Here is a 16,113-nt window from a genome sequence, read left to right on the forward strand (position 1 = left end):
GAGCAAGAACACGATATTTCCCTACCATTACCATTCGAGAGTCGATATCTCGTTGTAATTACTCCGATATCGTTCGTCGACTCTTGACCAGGAAAATTATTCCTCGCTCGAAGCCACGACGTCTCGTTCGAATGAAGGTTTTACCTTTTAAACGTTACGTCCAGGTCTGTCGATAACATGTCCTTGGAAAAAGCGAAAAAAAAAGAGGGAAAAAAGTGAACGACAGAGCGAGAGAGAAAATGCGTCAGATGAAAACACGGTTGTCGTTTCCACGTATTTGCAACGGTATTGAACGGGAGGATTAAGCGGACGAACAGAGTGGCTAATAACCGCACGAGCGACGACGCGAAAACTCGGTGTGTTTCCTTTTTATGATACAGCCCCCCACCCCCTCCCTATACGATATGACACAATAACGCGAATTGTTAAACGTCGATGTATCCTTCGTAAAATGGATTGAGATGTTCCCTCAATTTGTGCCGCGCAGCGTTCGACAATCAAATTTGTTCTATATATCCAGGAAACAGATAGAACGTCGACCATAGTCCAGTTTCGATTAAGCCCCCGTTCTCCATATGGATTTATAGATTTCATTAAAACGGTCCGGTTCCATTTGAAATTTTCATTAACGCTCGAATAACATAGTGCAACCGTTCGGGGCCACCATTTAACGGAGCCATTTTTTTATCAGAGACTCGATGCACCGAGCCCGTTCATTACGAAAACTGGCGCGGGTCCATTCAACGGAAACAAAGTTGACGGGATCAAAGTATTTTGTAAACAGTCGTGCTGAAATAAAAATTCAATTGGCAACGTCTCATCGACAGCGAGCTTTTCTTTCCGTTTCATTTGAAATTCATGCTCGGCGGCGCGACCGAACCCGGAGGGTGCCTCAACGAGACCCGGAGCAATATGCGTTAATTATTGAACAACACCCGCCGGCGCGGTTTCCCGCGGAGTGTACTCGAACGATCATAAACACGAGTAGGCCGCGTCTCTGTTTGCGAAAACGAGACAAGCATCAGACGCGTGTTCGTCCATAGAGAATGCTTTTGAGGAAAACATCTGCGTTCCCGCGAAAAAGTCTCAGAGTCGACGATGAGTCATTTGGCGTTCGTAACGTGAGACGTCAGTAGTTCTTAAACGTTTCAAGCGGAAAGAAAATTTAAACGCAAGGCACTCAACCATTCTTGAGAAACGAAGAAGAGATTCTAAATTTTTGATGAAACTTGTTTAAATTGTGTTGTAAGTAAATTGAGAAATAATATGTTCCGGGCGAAGTGTGGCCTTGAAGTGGGAAAAAATCTCGTCCTGACCGTGACCTTTGGCGGGCAGCAGTCGTTCCAACGCAGAAGAAAAAGAGATTCGACGGAATCTCTCGTCCCGATGAAGGAACGGCGTGAAGGGAACGACGTTGATGAAACGTTTCGCGGCGGCAGACGTGTAACGCGACCTCGATGGATCGAGATAAAACGTATTCGCTGGTCCGAATACCTGCGTCGTCTTTCACCCTACACCTTGCTACGCCTCTCGATGCTATCTTTGTCTCCCCGCCATCCCTCATCGGAGTTGGACAAAGTTATATTCGAATCGTAGATAACTCGCCTCCCATGCTCGCCACCAGAGGGGTCGCGCTCTCACAAGCACTCAACCGACTCAATTGCTATATACAAAAATTTTAATAGAGGATTCTAGAAGCCAAAACAAGACGAAAATCAAGAATACTAATTTGTTGACGGAGGCTTCGTTAAAAAGTTATTAACGTTTAAAGTTCCGTCTGTACTGAATTTTTTTCTCGAAAATGCGTAGGATTTTGGGGGTATGTGTAATGACCAAAAATGACTGTAATCGACCCTTGCAACCGAAAATAATTTTCTCACGAGCAGACTCACGCCGCAGCGAAGCAGCGCCACATAACCAATAAGATCAACGTGTAGAAATTCGATCGAGAGTGTACGAGAGAGTTAATTTTATTTAATTGATAAACAGTTGTCTTTTATCTAGAAATTCGTTCGTTCCACCATCAACCATATCTGCTCCTTTAATCCGTTCGTAAACCTTATCTTCATTGGCGAACTGCACCCAAATCCATTCCCCTCTCCCTCCTCCTGGAAACCATTTTAATCAGAGCCAACGATCGATGTGGATAGGTACGATCGAAGCGTTTCCAGGTAGTGTGGTTTTGTAGACGAGGATTTAATCGAGGGGTTCTGCCACGGTTTCGCGGACGGGAGCGTAGCGCGTGTCCGTGGGTCTAGTAAATGGATAGTTTATGGTGGACTGCAGGTAGTCTGGTCCAACGGGGGAGTAGCAATTTTGTTGGCGATTAAAATTCGATGGCGTCAACCGGATACCATTATCTACTTTTTTGTCATTTTGTTGCTGAAGTTTTTCGTAGATGGCACGCGGATCGTGCCTGCTCGCAGCGCCCTCTACATAACCCAAGATTGAAAAACGGAGTTAAAGCATCGTGTTAATAGACATTGTAAAATGATTTTCAAACAAGTTTTAACAGGTTTTTCATTATTCTTCGATAATATGCACTGCGTAAAAAATACTTTTGCACGTTACATATGTATAATTTTGTAGCTACGGTGGGAACTTTGTTGTATCGTATGTACGTTTATCGGCTGATAGTTTGCCTTCCCTGTTTGACACACGGAATTGTTTTAATTAGGCGAATGCGTTCCGATAGCAATCTCATCGAAATTTACCATGGATACAACTAGCTTTCTATTGTCTCCTATTCGGAGATCGCGTCGTTGGCTCAAACGTGTAGGTGTTTGGTTGGCAGTAGAAACTCGAGCCTTGCTCGATTTAGTTAATTAGTAATTCAGAATCTTCCAATAGTGGTCTCTCGTTAGCGCATTGGTTCTTAACCACCGTGCTCTGTAGATAGCTACATTGTGCTTTGAATCTTTGCCAACAGACTCGATGAACTTCACTCTTCATAGTTTTCAAAATTGTTACTATAAAAGTTAATAATTATGTTGGCTGATCCGCTGTATTTAATAATTATACATAAAATATAAACTCTTCCCATCCAAGCAATGATGGTAGTCAAAAACATAAAAATAAATCTGAATAGGAGCATGTTTTTCATTGTTCCGTGCAATGAAGACGAGATAATGCACGGATATAAATGAATAGATAGCAGCGCCATCTGTGGGCGAGATTTCTTTCATCGTTTCATGGTGAATGCATAATGTAGATGTTGCGTGACCGATTCGCCAATCGTTAGGAACGTTTCGAGCCATCTCTGTTGACGCGCCTTCCACGAATTCCGGATAAAAGTTTAATAGAGAGAACAATTATCTGAATTCCTGGACGGTGGACGGGCTTCCGTTCTCTTGGGATGCGTCGCGGCACTCCGGGCCATTATGGCCCCCGATGTAATGTAATTGGATGCACTCCGCCGGATATAATTCATCCCCCATACGAACGGTCGCACTGTTTACGAGTAATTTCATTAATTGCGACATTTCTGTATTACTGTCGTGTACGAAAGTGTTCTTTTATGGGCCGTGGTCGGTCGACAGTGGGGCCATCTCACGGGTACGATTCCATTAAAGAAACGCACCGATGACCTTGCCAATGACTTTCGAAGGCATCGTTTAACCAGTTAACTGAGTTTGACGAGTATACTCGTCATGGAGAAGTGCTAGGATTTTTTGTCCTAAACCTATCTTTTTGATGCAATATTTTAACAGCGACACTCTGTGCTTGACGACTATACTTGTCGTCGATCGATTTTCGTGGCACACAGAAATTCGCGCTTTCAACACGGAGCGACACAGTTAACTGGTTAAAGAAAGAACATATCAATTTCGAAACAATTTTTCACTCGAACGGTCGTAAGAAATATTTGCGTATCGGGAACAACGAACAGCCAATAAGAAAAAGAAGCATGAGTAGAACGAGAGAGAAACGGAAGGTTACTGTTTTAGCGAAACTAGAGCGATGTATACAGCTATTCCAGTTTCAAAGATATACGCGAAAGGGAGATATTCCCCATTCCCATCGATGCATGCGCTTTTGTCGGTGCGTCGATGTTTGTTTCGCGGCTCTAGAATGTCCTTGGTAAAACAGACAAGTGTTCCGCTTTATTTCACGTTTTATGTTCCGTTTGATCGTGTTGCCGAGCGGCCCGCGTACGAGAGAACTCGTCGTCGACGTTCCCGTCCGATTGTAATATTTAAAACTCGGTGACGACGACACACCGCGCTCGTCCCGACGAGCCGTGATAAAATAATAGTCGTGAATCTACAAAGCAGCTAACAATGAAATGCACGGTTGTAAAACGTAACGAATCCACGGCACAGTTACTGGAATGTCACACCGCGTTACCTCCCCTCGCCCAAGTCCGTTTAGTCTTTTGTAGGTTATGGTCTTGATTTCGTTCTATCGATCGCGGTGTATTCCTAGATATTTTACTTGCATTTTATGGTAAAAGCCATTTCGTCGTTGAATAGAATAATTCTATTATTCTTATCTTTATCTATATAGTATATAACAATTGATAAGTAACGAAGCAATGGATTATTTCGAGTAAGCTAGTAAGCCATTATCAACGCAAATGAAGGCTGAAAAATTCTCAAGACATTGATTCTCAATGTTTTTAATTCTAACATTTGAAACGAAAGTTAGTCGACTTTAAAAAGTATCAGGAGTCTGATGTCGATTCGTTGGTTAGTTTGGAGGTTACGAGTTCCGTTCCACGTTCCTATTGTATACACAGCGCGCTGTGCGACGCCAAAAAAAGCCAATCTTCCGAGAAGTCTGGAATAGGACACTCGTTCGTTGGCAGGACACGGGTCGGTGGAAATTGATATTGGCTGAGAAAAGGGAACGGATTTGGTGTCGCGTGAGCGGCCCGCGAAACCCGCTGCCGAATATCACAGTGATTAGTTGCCGTGTAGAACAATTATTGTAGAATTAAACTGGCCTCGAGGGAGGTCGGGTTAGCGAATTACCCCGTGCTCGGGAACGATTATTGCCGCGTTAATTTCGTTTTATGCGCCTTGTTGCAGGTCCAAGGCGCGGAATAATTCGGAGCAACGACTTCCCTCGCTTCCTTCCACGAAAACGGCCTCCTATTATTAGGCCGCCGTTGAATACCAGACGACCGCAATAAGCAAGACCGTCGGCCTTTAAAAAAAAACAAAAGAAAACAAGTAGGTACGTATACCTATAGGCACGACCTACACACGTGCATACGTGTATGTACATATACGAGTACCTCTTTCTCTTTTCGTAGTTCCTTCCTTTCTTTGTTTCCTCCTTGTCAGGCTCTCTTCTCCCCTCACCCCCCCTCATCGTTCGGTGTACCTTTCACGGCTCTGGTCCGGCAGCGTTGTCTCGTGTCTCCCTCGCGCTCCTCTGTTAACTCTAGCCTCTCAGGAGGGGGGGCACAGCGAGCTCGCCGTTAGTCGACAGTGAAATATTCTTGACGAATTCTTCTATTTCTGCGCTAGCACCGGGAGTAATGAGCGCGAGAAAAATATTCAAGCTCTGGTTCCTGGGAATTATTAACACGAGCCGGGCCGGCCGCCAGCCTCTCGCGGATCCCGTAAATTGTTTAGACAGATATTAATACCGTTAAACGCGGCGCGTGGGGCAAAAAAATCCTACACTCCCAGACGCGCCGTCGCTCGGTGCGTCACTTCGCGAATTCAGCTTTATTCGAAGCCATAAAGTTCCCGTAACGCTACAGTTTCTCAGTCGTTCTCAGAGTCAAACTCTGCTTCGAGTTTTTATTTTTATAAAGTTTTCAATTTTTCGCTAATTTATTCAAAGGCTCAGAGTTACGGCTTTCGATTATAGAATCGCTTGTGAATTTACCTCCACCGTCGTCAGGTACGCAAGGATTAACGAGCCACAGTTACAAAGCGTGAATTACATTTAATTAATAGCCGCCTGTATAAACGGTGCATAAATTCGGATATTTGTCTTGGAAGTACGCACGGCGTAAAAATTCGCCGTGAAGTTTTTCATTAGGGGGGGGGGGGGGGGGGAAAGAATTTAGTTGCTTTTCACGCTGTTGGCCGACCCTTATCCGTTTTGTTCCCTCGATTTGTTTTCCTTGATCATTCCAGTTCTGTCAACGTTTCCGGCGTCCTCCTCTCGTATTTGTCTCCCTTGTTTCTCTACGCCCTGACCCACCCCCATCCACCGTCGTTCTCCCCACCCTCGCGAGCGCTGAAATTCGCGAGAGCATGCAAACTGCGTTACGACGATAATGGGCGTAGTAAATAAGCAAGCGCGGGATAAATTATAGCCACGCTGTCGCCCCTACCCCGTCGCAGCTTGCATCGCGTTGGCTCTAGAGGGGGGGCAGCTGCTGAAACCACTTAACTTAACGAATCCTGCGGATAAAGGGTTACGCTTGTCTGCGCAAAGGAGCACACTCGAAAAAATATAATTAAATGCTTTATTCATAACTCTCTTTCGCCGGCTCTTCTTGCTTGTCCCGGCCTCCCTTTCTGACCCGTTTCTTTTTCAACGGGAAGGGCTGAACTGGGGGTAGGAAGGGGAACACTGCCACGGTCACGCGCCTCACGCAATGATGCTAACTAGGGGCTCGATCTATTCGAACGTTTCGTTAATATTCGAACAGCGCGAAATAAACGCTAAATATTCGAATATCATTATTCGAATACTGACTAATTAATTCATTTACTTATTTATTCTCACTTTTAACCTAGAAAGTATCCTGCGATGCACGTGTTATTAATATTTTCAAAATTGATGTTTTTTGACTTCACGGTTGGAAACAATCGTAAATGAAGCCGGAAAGTGTACCGCGACGACAGGCCATCGCGAATACAAACGTATGTAAATCGATTAGTGTTCGATACATGAGAAACAAGATGGCCCGGGCGTCGCGTTATTACGGGCGAGTCGCAGGTGTTCGAGAAGTAGAATTTATTGAGAAACGGGGGACAGAATGAGACGGGCCTGCCGGACGTGGGAGAGAGGGGGCGTAGATAGGCAGCCAATAACGACATCGAGTTAGGAAAAGTCGAAGGGAGATCCCGGTGAATATCAGGGTTAACTGTACAGGCTCGTTTCAGCGCCACTCCTCTTTCAAGCTTGCCGTCGAAATTACGTTTTCGAGTCACTTCACCCAACGAGATTTGCCTATGCATCGAGAGAGAGAGAGAATGCCAGGGAACTTCACCCTCTATCGGCAGAATTTTTGCAATACACTTTTGAATAGCCGCCATTGCTTGTGCTCGACCGAGCCGGGCTTTTCATCGGAACACACAAGATAGACAAACGTGGCGACGGCGCCGCGAGAAAGATGGAACGTCGAGCGAAAGAGTGGGGGGCGGTTGAGGGTGTGTATACAGGCTTCGAGCGATAACTATTACCTTCGGAAAGTGCTCGTTGCCTTGTTGCCGTAGGAAAAAGAGCCATCCTTTGGTGTCGATATCTGATATTTCTCGTTGTTTCGTGAATTTAGTGCTCAATTATTTTCACGGTTAAATTAATTCCTATACTCGCGATCTGTTTTACGAGCGGACGCAGATGCTTTTTACGTACGTTGGTCAACATAGTTTTTTGGATGTTTATTCTTTGTTTTCTCCAGCGTATTCAGGTACACACGTTGTTTGCTTGCAAAACTACCCTCTTTTTTCCTTTTTGGTTTTTTTTTTTTAAATATGGTTTTGAAAAATGTTGAAGGATGGTTTTTGTATTATAATATAAATGTAATTAAAAAGAAAAACAATCTAATAATTTTATTTGAACTACTTTCCCGTATTATCTCGTGACTTGTATTCAAAACGACATTCTACTGCTTTAAGGTAGTATTATTACCGTAAATTTTTAGCACCGTCGATCTCTTTTTTCATGTTTTTTTTATTTTAAATATGGTTTTGAAATAATTTAAAAAGAAAAACAATCTGACAAGTTCACCGTAATAATTTTATTTGAACTACTTTCCCGTATTATCTCGTGACCCGCATTCGATGCGACGTTATTTGCTTTATCCCCAGGAATCCATTTCAAAATCATATTCCGCGTCTTGGCATCTCCGTAGCCTCGTTTCTCCCTAGTGCAATGGCGAAATTGAGATATATCACGCGGCGGTCCAACGCGTCAATTCATCGGAGAGAAACACACCGCCCCTTTTAAGGGATGCGAGACACCCTAAAGGCTGCCAAACTCGCGTGATGAAAAAAGATCGGGCGAACGCGAAACACGGTTACCCCATATCGGTTTGCGTCAGGTGTTCCTTACGCGAACGAGAAGTAAACCAAAGTTATTTGTGACTAACTTTTGCCCAGTGTCGTTCGTAATCTCCCCCTTAGGAATATTACGATGTTATATATTTTAAGTTCGGTTACTTTACGGATTATCATTATGATACTAGAAAAATTGATTCTCAAGACGTTGAGGGAAATAAATTTTTTTCTCGAAAGTGGATAGGATTTCGGGGGTATGTGTATTCACCAAAAATGATTGTAATTGACCTCCCCATCCAAATATAATTTTTCCAGAACGATTTGAAATTTTAAATTTAATTGTTAATAACTTTTCAACGAGGCCTCAGTCGAGAAATTGGTATTCTTGATTTTCGTCTTATTTTGGCCTCTGGAATCTCCCACTAAAATTTTTCCCGGGGGTGGACACCCTGTATAATACGGTTTTGATCTGGCAGTCAACGTGTCAACCCCTTAACGTTCATGCCAGAGTCTGACTGCTTTGAAAAACGATATTTGTTTAATCAAATGGTTTAAGGGATGATAATATTCGTTTTCTTTCAAACCATAAGTTGGATACAACATTCTAAGTAACAAAAACCGCATTTTTCGAAACAAATCCAATAAAGAGAACTGATCAATCTGGGTTAACCCGAGAAATACGAGCGTTAGGGGGTTAATCGATTCATCGTTTGTCCAGGTCTTATGTTTCATGTTCATCGTGATATCTCGATGCTTATAATTTCTCGTAATAATATTCCTAGTCCTCGAAGTATCGCGACGCGGGTCGGTCTCTGTTAATTTCGAATACGTTTCGCCCATCCCTGGTGTGCAGTCGCACGCGCCTCCGGTATCGAACGAAAATGTCGGCTGAACGAGAGAGAGAGAGCGAGAAAGAGGGGGGGATACGGTTAAGGGGGTTGAAGAAGAGACGCCGTAACCTCGGTGGAGGGAGCAAGGGGGACGGAAATACTGGGCGAGTCCTCCTGCCGGCGAAACTGGCGCGATTCCAACGAACGGGTGAAAGAAGAGAGGAGAAACAGGGGTACACGTCGTCGCGACACAAAACGGGTCCCCAGTCATTCTCGAAATAGGCGGCTGGTGGAATGTCGGTTCTCGGTAGCCGTTAGAGATACTCTCGTCTCTGTGTCTGTCCGTCGGTCGACTTCTCTCTCCCCCTCCTGGTCTCCCTCCCGTTGATTCGGTTCTTTATAATACGAGGCGGTGGAAGGAAAAGGCCACCCATGTCTAGGCCACGGATCGTCGGAGGCGCTGGGCGAGCAAGCGATGCCCAAGTCGGCACAAAGGACGGGGAACGACAAGCACGACACACGAGACACCCGGGCCACCGAGACAGATACCGATGGCATTTAATAGCTTTACCTCGGGAACGTTTTAGATAATGACTGGGTGGACCTCCGAGCGCCTTCTTCTTTCGTTTGATTCCGGGCCTCTGCTCCCCCCGCTCGCGGGACAATGTCGACGAAGAGAAAAACCACAGTTGGTGGGGACGGATGGCCGGCGACGGCGAACCGGGAATGATTGATACAGTTCTTTTTTACCGCTGAAAAAAGAAGTAACACGAGCGAAAAAAGCGAAATTAATTGCACGCGGCGTTAAACAGTGGACGAAAACAAGCTGCACGGAACGCGGTTGGATTGTTCCGTGCTTCCCCCGTGTGACGCCCCTTTCGAGATAACAATTTCTTGGGTGGTAATATACGCGTTTAGACGAGAATTAAATTATATGAAATGAAGCACGGCACTAGAAACGATATTAGATATCGGTTCCCCCGTTCATAAAACACGTTATTACGAAAATATTTTTGCCCGTTGTCTGCCCCGAACGGCCGCGCAAGAATAAAACCTGTCAGAGAAAATGCCCATTTAGCAATATCGGTGTTTCATTTCAGAATAGTTTCCACACGTTTGTGAATCGAGCAAGCGAGCTGGAAAACTCGTCGAAGTGAGAAACATGGCGTTTAAACAAAGACAAAAAAAAAAAAAAAAAGAGGAAACAAAAAAAAACAAAATAGCCGCGCAGAGGAAATGTTTCTCGCATTCGTTTAAATTGAAACGCGGCTATATATGAATGGCGAAAGCGCCGTGGAACGTTTGTATTCGCTATACATAGCAGCCAGCGAATTTGTTCCGTTTGCACGAATTTTCTTTTTCCCCTTCCGAAAGTTTATCGTGCTCGGTTACTACTCCGGTTCGCGGGAAATTTGTCTAATGCTCGTCTCTCTGTCCCTTCTGTTTTAATTGTTTCGTTACTTCGAAGAACGAACAATTATTTACCACCGTGGATACCGTTGTCCTCTCGAGATCGTAGCGAACCGTTCGGTAAACGGAATAGCCCGTGGGACGCCATCTTAGGATTCAACGGTCAAAACACCATGCGTCGTACGGGTTCAGTTCGCGTCTGATAGGTTAGTCGCCACAAAAGGTATCGTATCTCGTGTTCCAAATTTTTTTTGGCACAATATCGCGTTATGTACGGACCATAGAAACATCGATTGCGTGAATTCCAAACCGTTGTTTAAACCCACACACAGTTCCGTTTGAAGAGTGTGCTATGACTGTTAAAATATAAAATAATAATGCCTCTGCGCGAGGTGCATGAACGTGGACCGTTGCCCGCAGCCGTTACCGCAATAGCACGGCGAGCAAAAAACGCGATTGTGTCGAGAAATTCAGCAGCAAACGAGCAGAGTAATTTAAAAACGAAAACCAAACAGCGCTTATTTGTTTATTGTGCAATTGGCAGGCTTCGAATATCGAAACTCGCAACCAATCAATCGTGCTCGAAACACCGTGTAACTCTCCTTTAAGCGACAAAAACGTAGTAATACGTGACTTACGGTTTCTCGCCTGGCGACAAAAAACACGAGGCGCTACGTGTTCCCGCGCTGCTCGCCGCGGCGCAACGAAAAAGTTTCCACGACAATGGTCGTCATTTCGCCACGAATCACAAAAAAAATATATATATTCTGTTACGTGATTCGAAGTTTCGACAGAGGAAAATACTATCGGGTAACCTATTATCTCAGCAGAGTTAATATTTCATTAGAAAAGTGTAATGTTACGAAGTCTATATTTTGGAAATCATGTATTAATACGTTACAGAGAAATTTCGTGATCCTATAATACCATGTTATAGACAGGTTACATAAACACGTAATACTACGTGACTCGAAATTTCGTCAGAAAGATAGCACCGGAGGATCTGTTCTTCCCAGAATTAAAGCTCTCCGCGTTAGAGACAGATTTTGTAGTACGTGGTGTGTGCGCTGCAAAAAACGTGGCGCTACGTGATCCGTAAGCCATGCATTAAATACAATTTAACTTCGTTGGTTTCGTGACGGGTATGCATTACAGAGTTAAATATACAGGGTGTTCGGCCACTCCTGGGAAAAATTTCAATAGAGGATTTTAGAGGCCAAATTAAGACGAAAATGAAGAATATCAATTTGTCGATGGAGGCTTCGTTAAAAAATTTAACAATTTCAAATCGTTCTGGAAAAATTATTTTCGGATACGGGGATCAATTACAATCATTTTTGGTGAATAGACATACCCTCGAATTCCTACGCACTTTCGAGAAAAAAATTCGAGTAGGTAGACAAATTTTTCGACGAAATTGAACAGTTTCAAATCGTTTTAAAAAAATTATTTTTAGTTGGAGGTGTCAATTACAATCATTTTTGGTCATTACACATACCCCCGAAATCCTACCCACTTTCTAGAAAAAAATTCGAGAAGGTGTAATTAAAATTTTTCCCAGGTCTAGCTGAGCACCCTGTATATTCCGTTTTGTTACTCGGAATGTTACGGTATAAAATAAACGCGCTACGAAAATTCTAGCCGGTAACATAATAAATAACGATACGTGCAACTGTCGAATAAATAAACAATAACGGAACGAATCTCCACAACGTAATAACTATGCTCGAGATTTATATGTTTACGGGTAATCTGGCTGAAGTCAACATTAATCGTTTACGTTTGCGGATGGCGCGGACGCGAGATCGTTAACTCGAAGCGCAGACGTCGAGGTTGACGTTCGAAGAAATACGCCGTGTTAGTACAGTAGCAATTTCCGTCTTGTTTTTCCCGTTTCCCACGCGGCACGGTTAAGATACACTTATGTCACCAACTCTTTGCACCATTATGGGAACGTGTTATCCATTTATTGTAACATCGCCACGCGAGCGCTCGCTAGAAAACGCGTGTAACACGTAATCGGCGAGGACGATCACGTGACCCGTTATAATCCGACCCGGGGATATGTTAATGGGGAGAAATTGTCCTTTCCCATTAGATTAAACCGCGAGTATTCTTAGCCATTAAGGCGGAAAATTGCACCGGAACGAGAAAAAATTTTCTCCCCCGCTGTCTAAACTTTCCAGCGTAGCCACTTCCTCCTAGCGTTTTCGTCAGGTACTCTCTTTTCCCCGGCTACCCGGTGGCTGTGGTTAATCGGTATTTAATTGTAGTTAAGAGTCAAATTTTTTATCGGTATCTCTCACCCAGGAAGCTGTCTTCTAATTAACAGTGAAATTTTTTACTTACCATTATATTTCAGAGTACTGGAACGACCGGTTTGAGGTTAGGTGGCCGTACGTATAGTTATTTAAATGGAACAGCGAGATGGAAATTTTTCCACCGTGGAGATTAAACGCAAGATATCTCAGAAATTTTAGATTTTACCTTGGGCACAGTGACTTTGTGAAATGGTCCGACGATCAAAATCAGGAATAACGTTTTAAGAACCGACCTAGGAACTTTTATGGTCTTTATAAAGATTGGATTTCAGTTGGTAACAAATAAATCCCTGTTGATACTGCAGCGTCGGTGATCCCCCCTCTCTTCTTTATCCTTTCTGCCTCCTCTTTCGTTCGAAGAGTCGAATTACCAGAAGTGTTGCCTTCGGGGAAGGTCCAATGTTTCGCTGCATAATTTCAAGACGAGCGAAATCGCGGGCCGCGCATTCGATATTATCTCCCCGTGGCCGATACTATCAACCTGTGGCGGTATTCCGCGCGCAGGACAGCGCGACCTGCATGCATAAACTTTCCATTCGTACGAGGCTGCCCCTTTCTGGCGCTTCGCAACACACGAATCGTCCTCCTGCCACTAAAGATTTCGTGCGATTGTGTGCATATAGCACCGTACTATATCAAAGACAAAACAAACAAAATGGTCGCGCCATAAGGCAAACGGCTTAACTCTACCTTTTTTCCTTCTCTGAAAGCAAAATGCACGGTAAAAGTGCAGTTTGAGCAAGCAATTTTCAATCGTAAACAAATCAAATCGTTTAATCTCTTTGTTATTGTCCTTGTTGAATCTTTTGTGAAAAAGAAAGGGTTAAGACTACTGGTGCAAGGCTCTGTTTAAGGTTAATCCGACACTGTTGTATACACGTGCACAGAGAAGACACGGTCGATATTTCTAAGCGCACGGATATAAGTGGCACGAGTGTGGTAGGACTTTTTTTTTTGTAAACCGAGTCCGCGAAAGATCGTTTACCCAGTGTAATCTGACACGTCTGTATCGACGTTCTCGCCAAGAAACGGTAACGTTCGTGCGGAACGGTAATCTTTCTGACTCACGACAGGCGTAAGTACTGTCATTGACACGTTCGATGGCGGCGCGCCTCTATACCATATCGCCATTTTGGTGACTGCTGGGACGTTTTGCCCGTTAATGTGTTAAACGGCAACCCACATCGAAATGAAATTAGTCTTTAATTTTGAGAATGCGATACGATCGAACTTGGTTCTAATTAGCATGGATTTAGCGAGATCGCGGCTGCAACGAGCAAAATGCCACGATGATATTGATTGATGCGCATTGTACGCATATTTGCATTTAGAATGGACTGTGTATCGCCAGAATAGTAATATTAAATTATTCAAGGCATCGTGCTGACAATAATACGTCGGGTTTTCTTGGTCGCGTTGTATGCACGTCCGGTCGAGCCAGAGGTCGCCTCGCAAGCGAGCCGATTCGCGAGCATAGACGACAAAAAACGGGAAACTAAAAATATAGCAATCGACTTTTTTATGTTTAGTTCCGAACGTGTACATCTATCCCCTTTTTCGTTCTAATTTACGAGTTCCCCGGTGATTTCTAGCTACGGATTGGATCTGTTACACAGGATTTAAGAGCGTAGCACAGAACGCATCAGGCAAACTCTGAAATATGAACGTTAATCTATTTTTCGACACGGTTATTGCGCTCCGTGATTTCCGAGTCCAGATTAACTCTGGTTTATGTATTTTCTACTTACCCGGCGGCGTAAAATTGCCACCAATACTGCTTGGGGCCAAAAATTACGTTTCACCTTGGAGATTAATTAGTATAGTATATCGAATATAAAGCGTGATTAAGGCCCCCCGATAATGTCCATCTTGAAATTAATGTTCGATTCCAATGTTAATTATGATTGACGTCTCTCTCGTTTTCGACAAGTTCCATTCTTCTGTGAATGCACCGCCACGGGGACTTTTAGTTTCAAAGTTATGATGAACTTATTTCCTTCGGAAGATTTACATTTTCAATACTAAAGTATTCGCGGGAATCGTTAATGCGGTCGTATTCCTAATCGGCGAACTTTGCTTTCCGAGAGGGAAACTTTCGTCATTCCGACGACATTGTTGACGCTGCGTTTCTGCTTCTCGGGGATCAATGTCGTTCGACCATGCTAGTTTTTCGTCTGAAACAAATGCAATAATTAAAAATTGCAACTGCCAATTTTCATTGAACGAGGATCGGTAGAGATCTGTTTTCGTATCTCCTGAAGATAAAACATTAATTAGTGTTCACGAGTCGTTGCATCGAGACACGAGCGGCGTGTCACTTTGAGGTTAGGTTGGCGGAGATTTTGTTTCGACAGCTGCTGGTCGTTCGAGTCGACAGTGTGTTCGGCCACACCTGGGATTCTAGAGGCCAAAATAAGACGAAAATTAAGAATACCAATTTGTTGATAGAGGCTTCGTTAAAAAGTTATAAACAATTAAATTAAAAAATTGCAAATCGTTCTGGAAAAAATATTTTCGGTTACGAGAGTCAATTACAATAATTTTTAGTCATTAGACATACCCTCGAATTCCTGCCCATTTTCGAGAAAAAAATTCGAGAAGGTGTGAAATTTTTCGACAAAATTAAAATATTTCAAATCGTTCTAGAAAAAATATTTTCGGTTACGAGAGTCAATTACAATAATTTTTAGTCATTAGACATACCCTCGAATTCCTGCCCACTTTCGAGAAAAAAATTCGAGAAGGTGTGAAATTTTTCGAGGAAATTAAAATATTTCAAATCGTTCTGAAAAAAATATTGTTAGCTGTGGGGGTCAATTGCAATCATTTTTGGTGAATAGACGTACCCTCGAAATCCTACTCAGTTTCGAGAAAAAAATTCGAGTAGGTAGACAAAATTTTCGACGAAATTGAAAAGTTTCAAATCGTTCTGAAAAAATTATTTTTAGTCGGAGGGGTCAATTACAATCATTTTTGGTGAATAGACATACCCCCGAAATCCTAGTCAGTTTCGAGAAAAAAATTCGAGTAGGTAGACAAAATTTTCGACGAAATTGAAAAGTTTCAAATCGTTCTGAAAAAAATATTGTTAGCTGTGGGGGTCAATTGCAATCATTTTTGGTGAATAGACGTACCCTCGAAATCCTACTCAGTTTCGAGAAAAAAATTCGAGTAGGTAGACAAAATTTTCGACGAAATTGAAAAGTTTCAAATCGTTCTGAAAAAATTATTTTTAGTCGGAGGGGTCAATTACAATCATTTTTGGTGAATAGACATACCCCCGAAATCCTAGTCAGTTTCGAGAAAAAAATTCGAGTAGGTAGACAAAATTTTCGACGAAATTGAAAAGTTTCAAATCGTTCT

General features: G+C 43.2%; 1 protein-coding gene across 4 annotated transcripts in view; it reads left to right on the plus strand.

The window, feature by feature from the left end:
* The window catches only part of LOC143342968 (uncharacterized), a 155,457-nt gene that overhangs the window by 86,298 nt on the left and 53,046 nt on the right, over window positions 1-16,113 (plus strand). For 2 of the 4 annotated variants that reach the window (XM_076767339.1, XM_076767341.1), the window contains exon 2: window positions 5,031-5,178. The exons of 1 other annotated variant lie outside the window; for it this stretch is intronic. The gene's annotated coding sequence lies outside the window, so the exon portion shown is untranslated. The remainder of the gene's footprint in view (window positions 1-5,030; window positions 5,179-16,113) is intronic. One more of the 4 variants, XM_076767340.1, reaches the window with a different exon arrangement.

The sequence above is a fragment of the Colletes latitarsis genome, chromosome 6 (assembly GCF_051014445.1).
Source record: "Colletes latitarsis isolate SP2378_abdomen chromosome 6, iyColLati1, whole genome shotgun sequence".
In the NCBI taxonomy this organism is placed as follows: domain Eukaryota; kingdom Metazoa; phylum Arthropoda; class Insecta; order Hymenoptera; family Colletidae; genus Colletes; species Colletes latitarsis.